Source organism: Mandrillus leucophaeus, unplaced genomic scaffold (assembly GCF_000951045.1).
Source record: "Mandrillus leucophaeus isolate KB7577 unplaced genomic scaffold, Mleu.le_1.0 Scaffold67, whole genome shotgun sequence".
NCBI lineage: Eukaryota > Metazoa > Chordata > Mammalia > Primates > Cercopithecidae > Mandrillus > Mandrillus leucophaeus.
Window position 1 is genome coordinate 4429327 of NW_012107252.1, and position 14107 is coordinate 4443433.

The window sequence follows — 14107 nt, forward strand, 5'->3', positions numbered from 1 at the left end:
TTTTAAAAAATTTTTGTAGAGACGGGGTCTCACTATGTTGCCAGGGCTGGTCTCGAACCCTTAGGCTGAAGTCATCCTTCTGTCTCAGCCTCCCAAAGTGCTGGAATTACAGGCATAAGCCACTGCGCCTGGCCTATGATTTTATAAAAGCTGTAATAGAAAGAAATGATCATTGTTTTTATTTTTACTCTAAAATGTAAAGCCCATTCTAGGAATGCAAATGGACTTCTAGTAACTAGAGCCCAGAGAGAGAAAGTAGAAAAACTGATAAGACCCAGATAAGTATTTTTGATCATGTGTGACCACAAGCCATGAACAAACATGGACTGTTTGGGCTGTGAAGCAACTGTATGTCAGAAATGCAGTTACTCTGAAAGTTCCCTGAACATGTCAACACTCAGCTGCCTGCGTTTCATGGACCCACTTCTTTTCTAATGCCTACAGTATGCCTCTTCTGCAGAGACCAACTGGCCTCTCCAAAGACCTCCCTACCCACTATTCCAACAGTCCTTGGTATGCCTCATCCCAAGCCTGCTCCTCTAGAGAAGCCAGGGCAATGTCAAGGGCAGAAAGCACAACTCAGAAGGAAAGCAGATGTGTGCACTGTTGACAATATAGAAACACGCAAGGTTTCAAGGGAAGGCAGCAGTTTAGTGTTTAAAGTGTCCAAGACACCCAGGAATTCAAAATCCAAACTGCCGCCAGTTAGTCTTGACTAAAGTAAACAAATTAAGCTCAGAAAACCCAATTACCAAGCCATGGCAAAGCCCAGAAATCTCTCATTACAAGAACATTTTCAATCAAGTCAAAACCACTGAGTAAAATTAGCTGGGAAGAAAAAAAGTTAAATCAGAAAACCGGATGTGTGTGTGTGTGGCTGTAGTGGTGGGGTGGGAGGTGAGGAGAGCTACTGGGAATAGCCTCTTTTCTTTTCCTGGCAGCTGTTCCATGACAGATTGTTATAAATAACACAATCTGGCAACCGATTTCTTATGACAAGGAGAAAGAAAAACACATTTACTCCCTTGGAAAAAAACTGTCAGGGCAAGGTAACTACCATACTTCTACTCACCCAGTGCTTCCACAAATAATGGCTATGATCCAAATCACCAGCCTGCATGCCACCCCTGCCCATATGGAACTCATGAATTCAGCTACTTGGTGTGACTACGAAGGTTACAATTTACATTTTCCTACGTGGTCCAATCCCAATCAAATCCCCAAGAGTAGTTTGTGTGTTTTTTCTTTTCTTTTCTTTTAGACAGGGGGTCTCCTTGTATTGCCCAGGCTGGTCTTAAACTCCTGGGCTCAAGGAATCCTCCTGCCTCAGCCTCCCAAAGTGTTGGGATTACATGCATGAGTCACTGCCCCGGCATAGTTTGTGTACTTTAATAAACACCAAAGGTTAACTGCAATGGAGACCTCAGTTTTGGTTTAAAATGCTTGGAAAAGATTCTAGTCTATAGTCCTCAAAGTGCAAGGCCAAGGGCCAACTGCCACATTGTTTTCACTGAAGTTGGGGTAGTAGGTCTAGGAAGGGAAACGACCAACTCTGTCAGTAAGAAAGAAATGTGATAATCCTTGGGCTCACAGCTGAATATTCTTACTATATTCCTTAGTTTAATCATGGTGTTGCTACCATCCAGAATTGATGCCAGAAATCCGCCCATAGTCCAGGACGGAAGTCCTCCCTCTCCTGCCTGTCCCCTACTCTTCCCCTATTGCACTGCCTTAGTTCAGCTCTCAAAATCTTTTTCCAGTCTCTTGGCTGGTGTCTCTCTTGCTCCAGTTTTCCTTATTCTAATCCATACTCTAATTTCTACTGCATATGTCATTTTCCTGCTTAAAGACACCCTAAAACGGTGTTTCCCAAACAATAAGTTGAACTTATTGACACTTACTTTAAAATTTTTAAAAAAATATACAGATCACTATATGATATGCTCTTTATATAATATATATGTAAAGATAGATATTTAAAAAGGAAGAAATAAAACATTTAAAAACTAGAAATTCTAATATTTTCCTCTAGTACTTAATTCTGTACACCACCTATTTTGGAGATCGCTGCTCAACAAGATTAAGTTGGAATTCCTTAGTATGACATTAAGGGTCTTCAAAATATGACTCCACCTACCTAATTCAGTCTTCTCTCACACAATTCCCCTCCACAGAGCCAATGTTAACTTTTTTTTTTTTGTTGAGACAGAGTCTCGCTCTATTGCCCAGGTTGGAGTAAAATGGCACGATCATGGCTCACTGCAACCTCTGCCCCACAGGTTCAAGCAATTCTTGTGCCTTAGCCTCCTGAGTAGCTGGGATTACAGGTGTGTGCCACCATGCCCAGCTAATTAGTACAGACAGTATTTCGCCATGTTGGCCAGGCTGGTTCTCAGACTCCTGACCTCAAGTGATCCTCCTGCCTTCGCTTCCCCAGGTGCTGGAATTACAGGCATGAGCCAACGCACCTGGCCGCCAGTGTTACTTTGATAGAGTCGACTGCCAATAATGCATTTCCTAGTCTGTCTTCCTACTCTATTATATATTTATCCATCAAAATTCAGGTATTGTCACAGTTACTAGAAAGGGCAATTATCTTCCCTAGAGATGATGCATTTTCTGATCCATTACAGACCTTAAATCACTAATTGGATTACATATATATTTTTTTCCATCTAGACTTTGCCCTCCATAAGGAGCCCTTTTATCTTTGTATACCCAGAGTTCAACCCAGTGCTGGCAAACACGCATGAGTAAATGTCAGTACTTTTCCTGTTATCTCCTTCTCTTTAATTTGACTCAAATATTAAAACATCTGATTTTAAATGTTTAGAAACAGTATACATTCTGACAGAGGTGAGTGCTCCCTTTGTAGAGACTGACTATTCAGAGTTAGGACAGGGGCCACAGAGACAACTTTGCAGTTCCCCAACGCAAGAAAGTAGGAAATGAACCTGCTACTTCCCAAGACGCAAAAGGCAGAGATGTCTAAGGAAAGAAATCAAAAGCAGCTGTCCTGGAGGGCACGGCTGAAGAATGACGATATGCTTGCTAGGATTTACAACTTAAAATGAAGGCTCAACATTTATGGTTCTAATATTCATAATTCATTCATATCCTCAAAGGAAATTTTCCTCTTCAGATTAAGAACAAATAGAGGAATTGTATTCTTCCTTCCTGTGTGAAGCTAGGAAAGAAGCACCTAAGAATATATTAATTTTTAATTCTGTTCAAATGAGTTCCCTATAAAAATGCCTGTCACTTCTCTTCCAGGATTTAGATTTATGCAATTTAATTTTCATCTCTAAATGCACTGACTTGGAATAGAAAAAAACAAGAGTTTTTTTTTTTTTGTTCTCCCAAATGAAACTTTCACTCCAAAGGGAAGTTCATTAACAATGAGAAAAATACAACTAATACATCTTTTTAAATCTTAGGGTTGGCTGAGCATGGTGGTTCACGCCTGTAATCCCAGCATTTTGGGAGGCGAAGGTGGGAGAAGTGTTTGAGGTCAGGAGTTTGAAACCAGCCTGGGCAACATAGCGAGACTTTATCTCTACAAACAATTTTAAAAATTAGCCAGGCATGGTGGTGCAAGCCTGTAGTCCCAGCTATTTGAGAGGTTGAGGCAGGAGGATCATTTGAGCCCAGGTTTCAGACTGCAGTGAGCTATGACGGTGCCACTGCACTCCAGCACCCGTGACAGAGTGAGATCCTGTTTCTAAAAAATAAACAAACAAAAATTCAAGACATAACAATGTAAGCATGTTATTTAGCGACATACAGATAAAAAACAAAGTAGCTAAAAGAAGAGAACCTTTAGGGTTAGGGATATGGGGTGGGGGTGGTCAGGGGACTATATTTTTAGGAACAAAGCTTGAATTACTGAATTATTTAAATTATTAAATTATTAATTTATTAAATTATATTGAATTATTTAAGTGATATGTACATATAACTTCAGTAAGTATAAGGTGTTTATTTATTTATTTATTTATTTTTGAGACAAGATCTTTGCTCTATTGCCCAGACTGGAGTGCAATGGTGCAATCTCAGCTCACTGCAACCTCCACTTCTGGGGTTCAAGAGATTCTCGTGCCTCAGCCGCCAGAGTAGCTAGGATTACAAGCATGTGCCACCGTGCCTGGCTGATTTTTGTATTTTTAGTAGAGACAGGATTATGCCATGTTGGCCAGGCTGGTTTCGAACTCCTGGCCTCAAGTAATCCACCCACCTCGGCCTCCCAAAGTGTTGGGATTATAGGCATAAGCCACTGCACCTGGCCAGTATGAGTTTTTAAAAAAAGATATTAGGACTATTTTCTTATCTCTCTTTTTAAAAAAAATTACTTCAGTGACTTTAACATCCTTATGGCTGAAACTCCATGACTTCTTCATTTTCAATTATTTTTTTCTCCTTCTCACCTTAGTCACTCAACCACTTTGTTATACCCTACTCCTTGGCATTACCAATAACTGCACCAACTCCAAAATCTCACTTTAAAATATCCTATTAATTCATGTAACACACATATATTGAACCCCGAATATGGCCAGGCATTACAGAGATACAGCAATGAACAAACAAAAATCCCTGACCTCAAAGAGCTTACATCCTATTGTCTGATCACCACCTTCTTCTATTTTTCCAACTCACTGACTTTTTACTCTGGCTCCAGCAATTCTGATTCTAACAGGATCCTCAATCCATTTGTTACATTGATTTATCACACCCTAATTCCTTTGGTGGTCTCATTTATATAGCTTATGGTGGTCCATCACTATAAATACTCCTTCATACATATCACCATCTTCCTTACTACTCTCATCCCTTGTACTCACCAGGTAAAGATGCTAGTTAAATCCTAACTCTTTGCCTACTTTGCATATGAACCCAAGAAGCTAAACATGGATAGAAAAAACTCGTAACAGCACTGGCTAGTCTCCTTTTAAACTGATAACCCAAATCTCAAGGGGATCCTGCACACTATCCAGCAATACATTTCCTAGCCCATTAACTTTTACATTCTCAGAGACAATTTCACATATTCTCATCCTTCCTTAAAACTTCAGCAGCTTCTCCCTTCCTCTTTTTTTTTTTTTTTTTTTTTGAGACGGGGTCACACTCTGTCACCCAGGCTGGAGTGCAGTGGCTCAATCTCGGCTTACTGCAGCCTCAGCTTCACAGGTTCAAGCAATTCTCCCACCTCAGCCTCCCGAGTAGCTGGGATTACAGGGGCGCACCACCATGCCTGGCTAATTTTTGCATTTTTAATAGAGACCATGTTTAATTTCACCATGTTAGCCAGGCTGGTCTTGAACTCCTGACCTCAGGTGATCCACCTGCCTTGGCCTCCCAAAGTGCTGGGATTACAAGCATGAGCCACTGAGCCTGGCCCTACTGACTCTTAACTGGTGGCTTTACATTTTATTTCAATAAGAAAACATAAGCAATTTGAAGCAGCAAACATCTTTCTGACACAAAATTAATTAATCTATATGCATTACATATTATACATTCTGCCTATACAATAAATTAAATGTCCTTTCTCCAATCTTTTTTTTTTTTGAGACGGAGTCTCGCTCTGTCCCCCAGGCTAGAGTGCAGTGGCACGATCTCGGCTCACTGCAAGCTCTGCCTCCTGGCTTCACGCCATTCTCCTGCCTCAGCCTCCTGAGTAGCTAGGACTACAGGCACCCGCCACCACACCCAGCTAATTTTTTGTATTTTTAGTAGAGATGGAGTTTCACCGTGTTAGCCAGGACGGTCTCGATTTCCTGACCTCGTGATCCGCCCGCCTCGGCTTCCCAAAGTGCTGGGAGTACAGGTGTGAGCCACAGCGCCTGGCCGTCCTTTCTCCAATTTAAGGGAAACCCATCCACTCGTGCACCAGATCACATTCCCTCTCATCTACTCAAAAAACTGTATAAGGGCAGGAACTTTGTTTTACGCTATGTTCATCCCAAGCATACATCATACAGTGATTAGTTCCTTGTAGGTAGCAAAAATATAGTTGTTGAATCGAATAATTGAATGCTTTCTTTTCTCTATCATCAATTTATTCCTCCCCTCTTGGGATCACTCCCATCAGTATAGAACATATAAAAATCCTTAAAAAAACACAACTTGCCTCCATAAGTGTAAAAAAAAAAAAAAAAACACACACACGCAAAACCCAGAAAACACACACTTTATTTTTATAAGCTGGGCAAGGAAGTACTTTTTTGTATCACATTCTTTTATAGGTATGAAATTTTTCATTGAAAAAAACGAACAAAAAAAGAACCAGCCTCACTCTGGTCCCATTTCTGCCCTGTTTTTCGTCTTCTTTCATATCATAATTTCTCAAAAAAAGTTAGCTGTCTCACTGTCTTCATTTTCTCATTCCTCTCCCATTCTCTCTAATCAGGCTTTTGTCCCTACCACTCCAGCAAGGGTTTAAGTCATCACTGAACCTAACTTGCCAATTCTTATTATTAATATCAGTTGTTGCCAGGTGCAATGACTCATGCCTGTAATCCCAGCACTTTGGGAAGCTAAGGTGTCGTATCACTTGAGCCCAGGAGTTCGAGACCAGCGTGGGCAACATGGCGAAAAAAACACAAAAATTTAGCCATCTCTACAAAAAATACAAAAATTTAGCCAGGTGTGGTGGTGTGTGCCTCTAGTCCCAGCTACCAGGGAGGCTGAGGTGGGAGGATTGCTTGAGCCCAGGAGGTTGAGGCTACAGTGAGCCATGATCACGTCACTGCACTCCAGCTTGGGCGTTGGAGTGACATTCTGTCTCAAAAATAAATTATTAAAATAACAGCATTTATAACAGGGATGTCAGTCATATCCATATCAATAAATGGAAATGAGCATAATTCACTCATTGAAAGTGAAAGATTTTCAACTGGCTTGAAAGTAAAATCTAACTCCATGCTGTATACAAGAGATAGACCTAAATCAGAGATTTAGAAAGGTTAAAAATTTTTAAAAAAGCAAACATATACCAGGCAAATGGAAACAATAAGAAAGTGATCCTGCTATCAAAGTAGAATTATGCCAAAATCATTAAATAAAACAAAGGATATTTTGTAACACTAGAAGCCAAAATTAAAAGTCAAGATACAATAATTCTTCATATCTATGCAGCAAAAAAGACAAAACTACTCATATAAAGCAAAAACATCAGGAGATGAATTACGAAATCAATAGAATTGTCTGGCTATACAGGCTCTTTTTGGTTCCATATGAAATTTAAAGTAGTTTTTTCTAATTCTGTGAAGAAAGTCAATGGTAGCTTGATGGGGATAGCATTGAATCTATAAATTACTTTGGGCAGTATGGCCATTTTCACGATATTGAGTCTTTCCATCCATGAGCATGGAATGTTTTTCCATTTGTTTGTGTCCTCTCTTATTTCCTTGAGCAGTGGTTTGTAGCGCTCCTTGAAGAGGTCCTTCACATCCCTTGTGAGTTGTATTCCTAGGTATTTTATTCTCTTTGTAGCAATTGTGAATGGGCGTTCACTCATGATTTGGCTTTCTGTTTATTACTGGTGTATAGGAATGCTTGTGATTTTTGCAAATTGATTTTGTATCCTGAGACTTTGCTGAAGTTGCTTATCAGCTTAAGGAGATTTTGGGCTGAGAGGATGATGGGGTTATCTAAATATACACCCATGTCGTCCGCAAACAGAAACAATTTGACTTCCCCTCTTCCTATTTGAATACACTTTATTTCTTTCTCTTGCCTGATTGCCCTGGCCAGAACTTCCAATATTATGTTGAATAGGAGTGGTAAGAGAGGGCATCCTTGTCTTGTGTTGGTTTTCAAAGGGAATGCTTCCAGCTTCTGCCCATTCAGTATGATATTGGCTGTGGGTTTGTCATAAATAGCTCTTATTATTACGAGATACGTTCCATCAATACCTAGTTTATTGAGTTTTTTTAGCATGAAGGGGTGTTGAATTTTATTGAAGGCCTTTTCTGCATCTATTAAGATAGTCATGTGGTTTTTGTTATTGCTTCTGTTTATGTAAAGGATTACATTTATTGATTTGCGTATGTTGAACCAGCCTTGCATCCCAAGGATGAAGCTGATTTGATTGTGCTGGCTGGAGGCATCATGCTACCTGACTTCAAACTATACTACAAGGCTACAGTAACCAAAACAGTACGGTACTGGTACCAAAACAGATATATAGACCAGTGGAACAGAGGCCTCAGAAATAACACTACACATCTACAACCATCTGATCTTTAACAAACCTGACAAAAACAAGAAATGGGGAAAGGATTCCCTATTTAATAAATGGTGTTGGGAAAACTGGCTAGTCATATGCAGAAAACTGAAACCGGACCCCTTCCTTACACCTTATACAAAAATTAAATCAAGATGGATTAAAGACTTAAACATAAGTCCCAAAACCATAAAAACCCTAGAAGAAAACCTAGGCAATACCATTCAGGAGATAGGCATGGGCAAAGACTCCATGACTAAAACACCAAAAGCAATGGCAATAAAAGCCAAAATTGACAAATGGGATCTAATTAAAGAGCTTCTGCATAGCAAAAGAAACTATCATCAGAGTGAACAGGCAACCTACAGAATGGGAGAAAATTTTGCAATCTATCCATCTGACAGAGGACTAATATCCAGAATCTACAAGGAACTTAAACAAATTTATAAGAAAAAAACAACCCCATCAAAAAGTGGGCAAATGATATGAACAGACACCTCTCAAAAGACATTTATGTGACCAACAAACATATGAAAAAAAGGTCATCATCACTGGTCATTAGAAAAATCCAAATCAAAACCACAATGAGATGCCATCTCATGTCAGTTAGAATGGCGATCATTAAAAAGTCAGGAAACAACCAGATGCTGGAGAGGAGGTGGAGAAACAGGAACGCTTTTACACTGTTGGTGGCAGTGTAAATCAGTTCAACTGTGGTGATTCCTCAAGGATCTAGAACCAGAAATATACCATTTGACCCAGCAATCCCATTATGGGGTATATACCCAAAGGATTATAAATCATTCTACTGTAAAGACACATGCACATGTATGTTTATTGCAGCACTGTTCACAATAGCTAAGACTTGGAACCAACCCAAATGCCCATCGATGATAGATTAGATAAAGAAAATGTGGCACACATACACCATGAAATACTATGCAATCATAAAAAAAGGATGCGTTCACGTCCTCTGCAGAGACATGGATGAAGATGGAAACCATCATTCTCAGCAAACTAACACAGGAGCAGAAAACCAAACACTGCATGTTCTCAGTCACCAGAGCCCGTCGGGGGTGGGGGGACTAGGAGAGGGATAGCATTACGAGAAATACCTAATGTAGATGTAGGTTGATGGGTGCAGCAAACCACCATGGCACATGTATTCCTATATAACAAACCTGCAACTTAAAGTATATAAAAAAAAAAAAAATAGAAAACACTAATAATAGGGAGCTTTAACACACTACTATTAGTAAAAGACAGATGAAGTGGATAAAAAATAAAAGTGGACATAGAAAATTTAACAATATGATTAATAAGATTTTATGGCTATATATACGTATATGTATATATGTGTGTATATAAATTGACTTGGGTTGGGAATTTAGTATATGATAATCATGAAACTTAAATAACAAGGGCAAAATGAATATTTTAATAAATGGTGATGGGAAACTGAATACGTATTTGGAAAAAGGATAAAATTAGATCCACTGTTCATACGGTACACAAGACAAACGTCAAATGGATCAGAGACCTAAATGTAAAAAAGTGAAACTATACAAGTACTAGAAGGAAACAAAAGTAGGTTTCTCTATGACCTAAATGTGGGAAGAAACTTTCTAACTATTATTCAAAATCCAGATGAATTGAAGATTATTAAATTTGACTACATAAATATAAAAACAAGGCTGGGAGTGGTGGCTCATGCCTGTAATCCTCACATCTTGAGAGACCCAAGGTGTGAGGATTACTTGAGCTCATGAGTTCGAGACTAGCTAGTCTAGGCAACATCAAGACTCTGTCTCTACAAAAAAGAAAAAAAATTAGCCAGATGTGGTGACGTGTGCCTGTAGTTCCAGTTACGTGGGAGGCTGAGGTAGGAAGATCACTTGAGCTCAGGGGATGGAGGCTGCAGTAAGGCGAGATCGTGCCATGGCACTCTAGCCTAGGCGACAGGGCAAGACCCTGTATCAAAACAAAACCAAAAAGTTTTCCATGCCCCCAAACACCACAAAGTCAAAAGACATCAAATTGCTACAGTTATAGAACTTCTAAAATTCAAGAGGGAAAACAACAAAAACTGAAGGTACTTTTAAAAATGAGAAAAAGGCCGGGCGTGGCTCAAGCCTGTAATCCCAGCACTTTGGGAGGCCAAGACGGGCGGATCACGAGGTCAGGAGATCGAGACCATCCTGGCTAACACGGTGAAACCCCGTCTCTACTAAAAAATATAAAAAACTAGCCGGGCGAGGTGGCGGGCGCCTGTAGTCCCAGCTACTCGGGAGGCTGAGGCAGGAGAATGGCGTGAACCCGGGAGGCGGAGCTTGCAGTGAGCTGAGATCCGGCCACTGCACTCCAGCCTGGGCGACAGAGCGAGACTCCATCTCAAAAAAAAAAAAAAAAAAAAGAGAAAAAATAAAGTACATGAACAATTTACAAAGAAAGATTACAATGTGTTCAATTTTTAAATGGTCCTTAAACATATAAAAGGATATTTAACTTCACTCATAATAAGAAAAATGCAGCTCACACCTGTGATCCCAGTACTTTAGGAGGCAGAGGCAGGCAGATCACTTGAGCCCAGGAGTTCGAGACCAGCCTGGCCAACATGACAAAATCTCTATCAAAAATACAAATATCAGCGCATGGTGGCATGTGCTGTAATCCCAGCTACTTTGGAGGCTGAGGCAGGCGAAGTTTGCAGTGAGCTGAGATTGTGCCATTGCATTCCAGCCTGGGTGACAGAGTGAGATTCCAACTCCAAAAAAAAAAAAAAAAAGAAAAGAAAAAGAAAAATGCAAATTAAAATTAAAATGACTCTGAGCTGTCATTTCTCACCAATTAGACTGGTAAAATAAAGTAGGGCAACTCATTAGCTTGGTGAGTCCATGTGGAAATAAACACTCTCATATACTGTAGCTAGGAATGCTAACTAGTACAACACTTTTGGATGGAAATTTGGTAATTTTAAACAAAGCTACACATGCAGTTTTATCCTTTGACCCAGTAATCCCACTTATAAGAATTTATCATGCAACAATATCAAACTACTAATTTCAAAGTTATTCATTGCAGCAAAATATTGGAAGCTACCTAAAAACCCAAACACAGGAGTTGGTTGAGTAAAATATGTACAATGACTTTTTTTCCCTCTCCATTTTGGTAGGCTGGGTGAAGATGAAATTCACTGAGGAGGGAAGGCCTGGGTCTGCAGCACCCTGTGTGCCAGTCCAGAACTGGCCTATCTACAGACCCCCTGAAAATCAAATGGGCTTGGATTTGGACATTCTCAATAAAAAGGGTTAAAGGCTGATGGGATCTAAAGCCTGGTACTTGAATTTTGAGCAAGATAAGCTGCCTTAAGTTCTCTTCATTACACAGACGATCCTAGGTAATTGATAGATCCTGTGGTTCAACTTGATTTCTAGATAGAAGCTGGATTCATGTGATGCCAGAGAAGTAAAATTCCAAGAGACCGAAACCAGAGCTGAGTCTCACTGTTCCAGTCTGGACCTCTTTGGTGCTGTAAATCCTGTATATACAGTAGATGATTATTGCATTTTGCTTTTATGGACTCTCTTCAGCTTCTGGAGACCTCACTATCCTATTATGTCTTTGTGTGAAGACATGCTGCTTTGTAATTATCGAAAGTGTCGCATCAAACTCTGGCTATGCATGGGTCACTGCCTGCTCTCACATCTTCTGTGATCAACATGGCAGTGGTGAGTTAAGTTGCTCACCAGCTATCTGTGATGCCTGAAAGGTACCCTTTCTGGAAAGCTAGATATTGTCCACACAGAACTCAGTCCATCAGAGAAATATAAAGCTATGGTATTGGCAGGACTGCGACAAGAGATCGTGTAGGACATTAACTCCCGAGCAGTGGCCTTCGGGACATATCAGGTACATCAGGAACGTCTCTATCAAGAACACAATTTCATCAAGGCTGAGGGCCATCTGAAACAGACGGATAAGATATATACTCAGCAAATACAAAGCAAGGATGTAGAATTGACCTCTATGAAAGGGGAGGTCACCTCCATGAAGAAAGTGCTAGAAGAATACAAGAAAAAGTTCAGTGACATCTCTGAGAAACTTAAGGAACGCAATCTTCAGTATCAAAAGCTCCAAGGCCTCTATGACAGCCTTAGGCTATGTAACATCCCTATTGCTAACCATGAAGGCACCTTGAACCATCTGTGATTGCACAGTCTGGTGTTTTTGGCTTCCCATTAGGAATAACAACTCCAAGTTTCCTTTGGATAGTACACCTGTTTGAAATCGGGGCGATGGAAATTTTCAGTTTAGACCATTTTTTTGTAGGCTCTCCCATAGCACCTGAACCCAGCAACAGCTTATTTAGTTTTGCCTCTCCGAGTGGCGAATTAGAGCAGCAGCAAGTTTCTAGCAGGGCCTTCAAAGTAAAAAGAATTTGAGCCAGGAATGGTGTCACACACCTGTGATCCCAGCTACTTAGGAGGTTGAGGCTGGGAGGATCACTTGAGCCCAGGAGTCTAAGGCTGTAATGATCTAAGATCATGCCACTGCACTCCAGCCTGGGCAACAGAGTGAGACCCTGTTTCTAAAAAACGTAAAGATAATTTCCTTAACTTTACAGAATGTTTCTATGTTCACCTTCAGTAATTTCATTTAGCAAATCTTTTATCTAGATAGGACACCCCAGTCTCCCTGTGCTTTTAAGTCTCTGAAGTTGTCTTCACATTATCAACATAACAAACTCATTGGCAATGGGGAATGGCTTAGAGTCTGGTTTCTCTATTATTTAAAGCATGAGCATTTTATTAATCTCAATTTCATTGTGAACTGCTGAATTTTCATCCCTAGTGAAAAGGTCACAATAGTATTTGTTTCAACTCTTGGCTGTTTCTGACTAAGCTATGTTGTTTATGCCTTAAGTACCTTTGTTATATGCCATGTCACTTTGAATTCTGGTATTTACGCATATCTGTATATGTAAGTATGTTAATTTACACTGATATTTTGCTGTATTTGCCAGTATGTTTATGTGAAAAATGGAAAATGGTGGGTGATATGTGGCTTGTTATTTGGGTATGTGTATTTATTTGTATATATTTATGTATTTACCTTCATATTAACTTGTTTGGAGGTGTGTTTATGTCAGTGAATAAGAGTACAATTTGATGCATGTATGTTCAGTCCCTGTTTGTATTTAAAAATAACTCACATTGATCAAGTTATTTTTAAAAGTTGACTTTTCTGGCATTTACAGTTAGCCCTCTGTATCCAAAGGTGCTGCATCTGCAGATTCAGCCAACCATATATCAAAAATATTCTAGAAAAAAATGAAAATAATAATATAAAAATAAAAAATACAAATTAAAAACTAATACCGTTTAAAAACCAATACTGTACAACTACTATTTGGATAGCATTTATGCTGTAGATATTATAAATAATTTAGAGGTGATTTAAAATATTTGGGAGAATTTGTAGGTTATATGCAAATACCATGCCATTTTAAAAAAGCGACATGAGCATCCAAGGATTTTGGTATCTGTGAGGGTTCCTGGAACCAATATCTCAAAGCTACCAAAGGACGACTGTATTTTAAAATAAAGCTACTTCTTTCTTTACCTTTTTGTCAACTGTTGCCTTTGGTTTACTTATTCAGGAATGTATTTCTGCAGAAAGTTTACCAATGTGTTACTGACCTCAAGAGACTGTTAAAATAATTTAAAAGATTTTTAAAAATGTATGTACAATGAGGTACTATGTAACGGTTAAAAAAAAATCTGGTCGGCCGGGCGCGGTGGCTCAAGCCTGTAATCCCAGCACTTTGGGAGGCCGAGACGGGCGGATCACGAGGTCAGGAGATCGAGACCATCCTGGCCG

The 14107-nt window shown here is 39.6% G+C and overlaps 1 protein-coding gene and 1 pseudogene across 3 annotated transcripts in view; one reads left to right on the forward strand and one right to left on the reverse strand.

Annotated features, from left to right (window-relative positions):
- EIF2B3 (eukaryotic translation initiation factor 2B, subunit 3 gamma, 58kDa) overlaps positions 1 to 14107 on the reverse strand; it is a 150448-nt gene that overhangs the window by 100779 nt on the left and 35562 nt on the right. The gene's annotated exons all lie outside the window — the stretch shown is intronic.
- LOC105555088 lies at positions 11397 to 12669 on the forward strand (annotated as a pseudogene). The gene has a single exon (XR_001008421.1). The product of XR_001008421.1 is annotated as an E3 ubiquitin-protein ligase CCNB1IP1 pseudogene (transcript).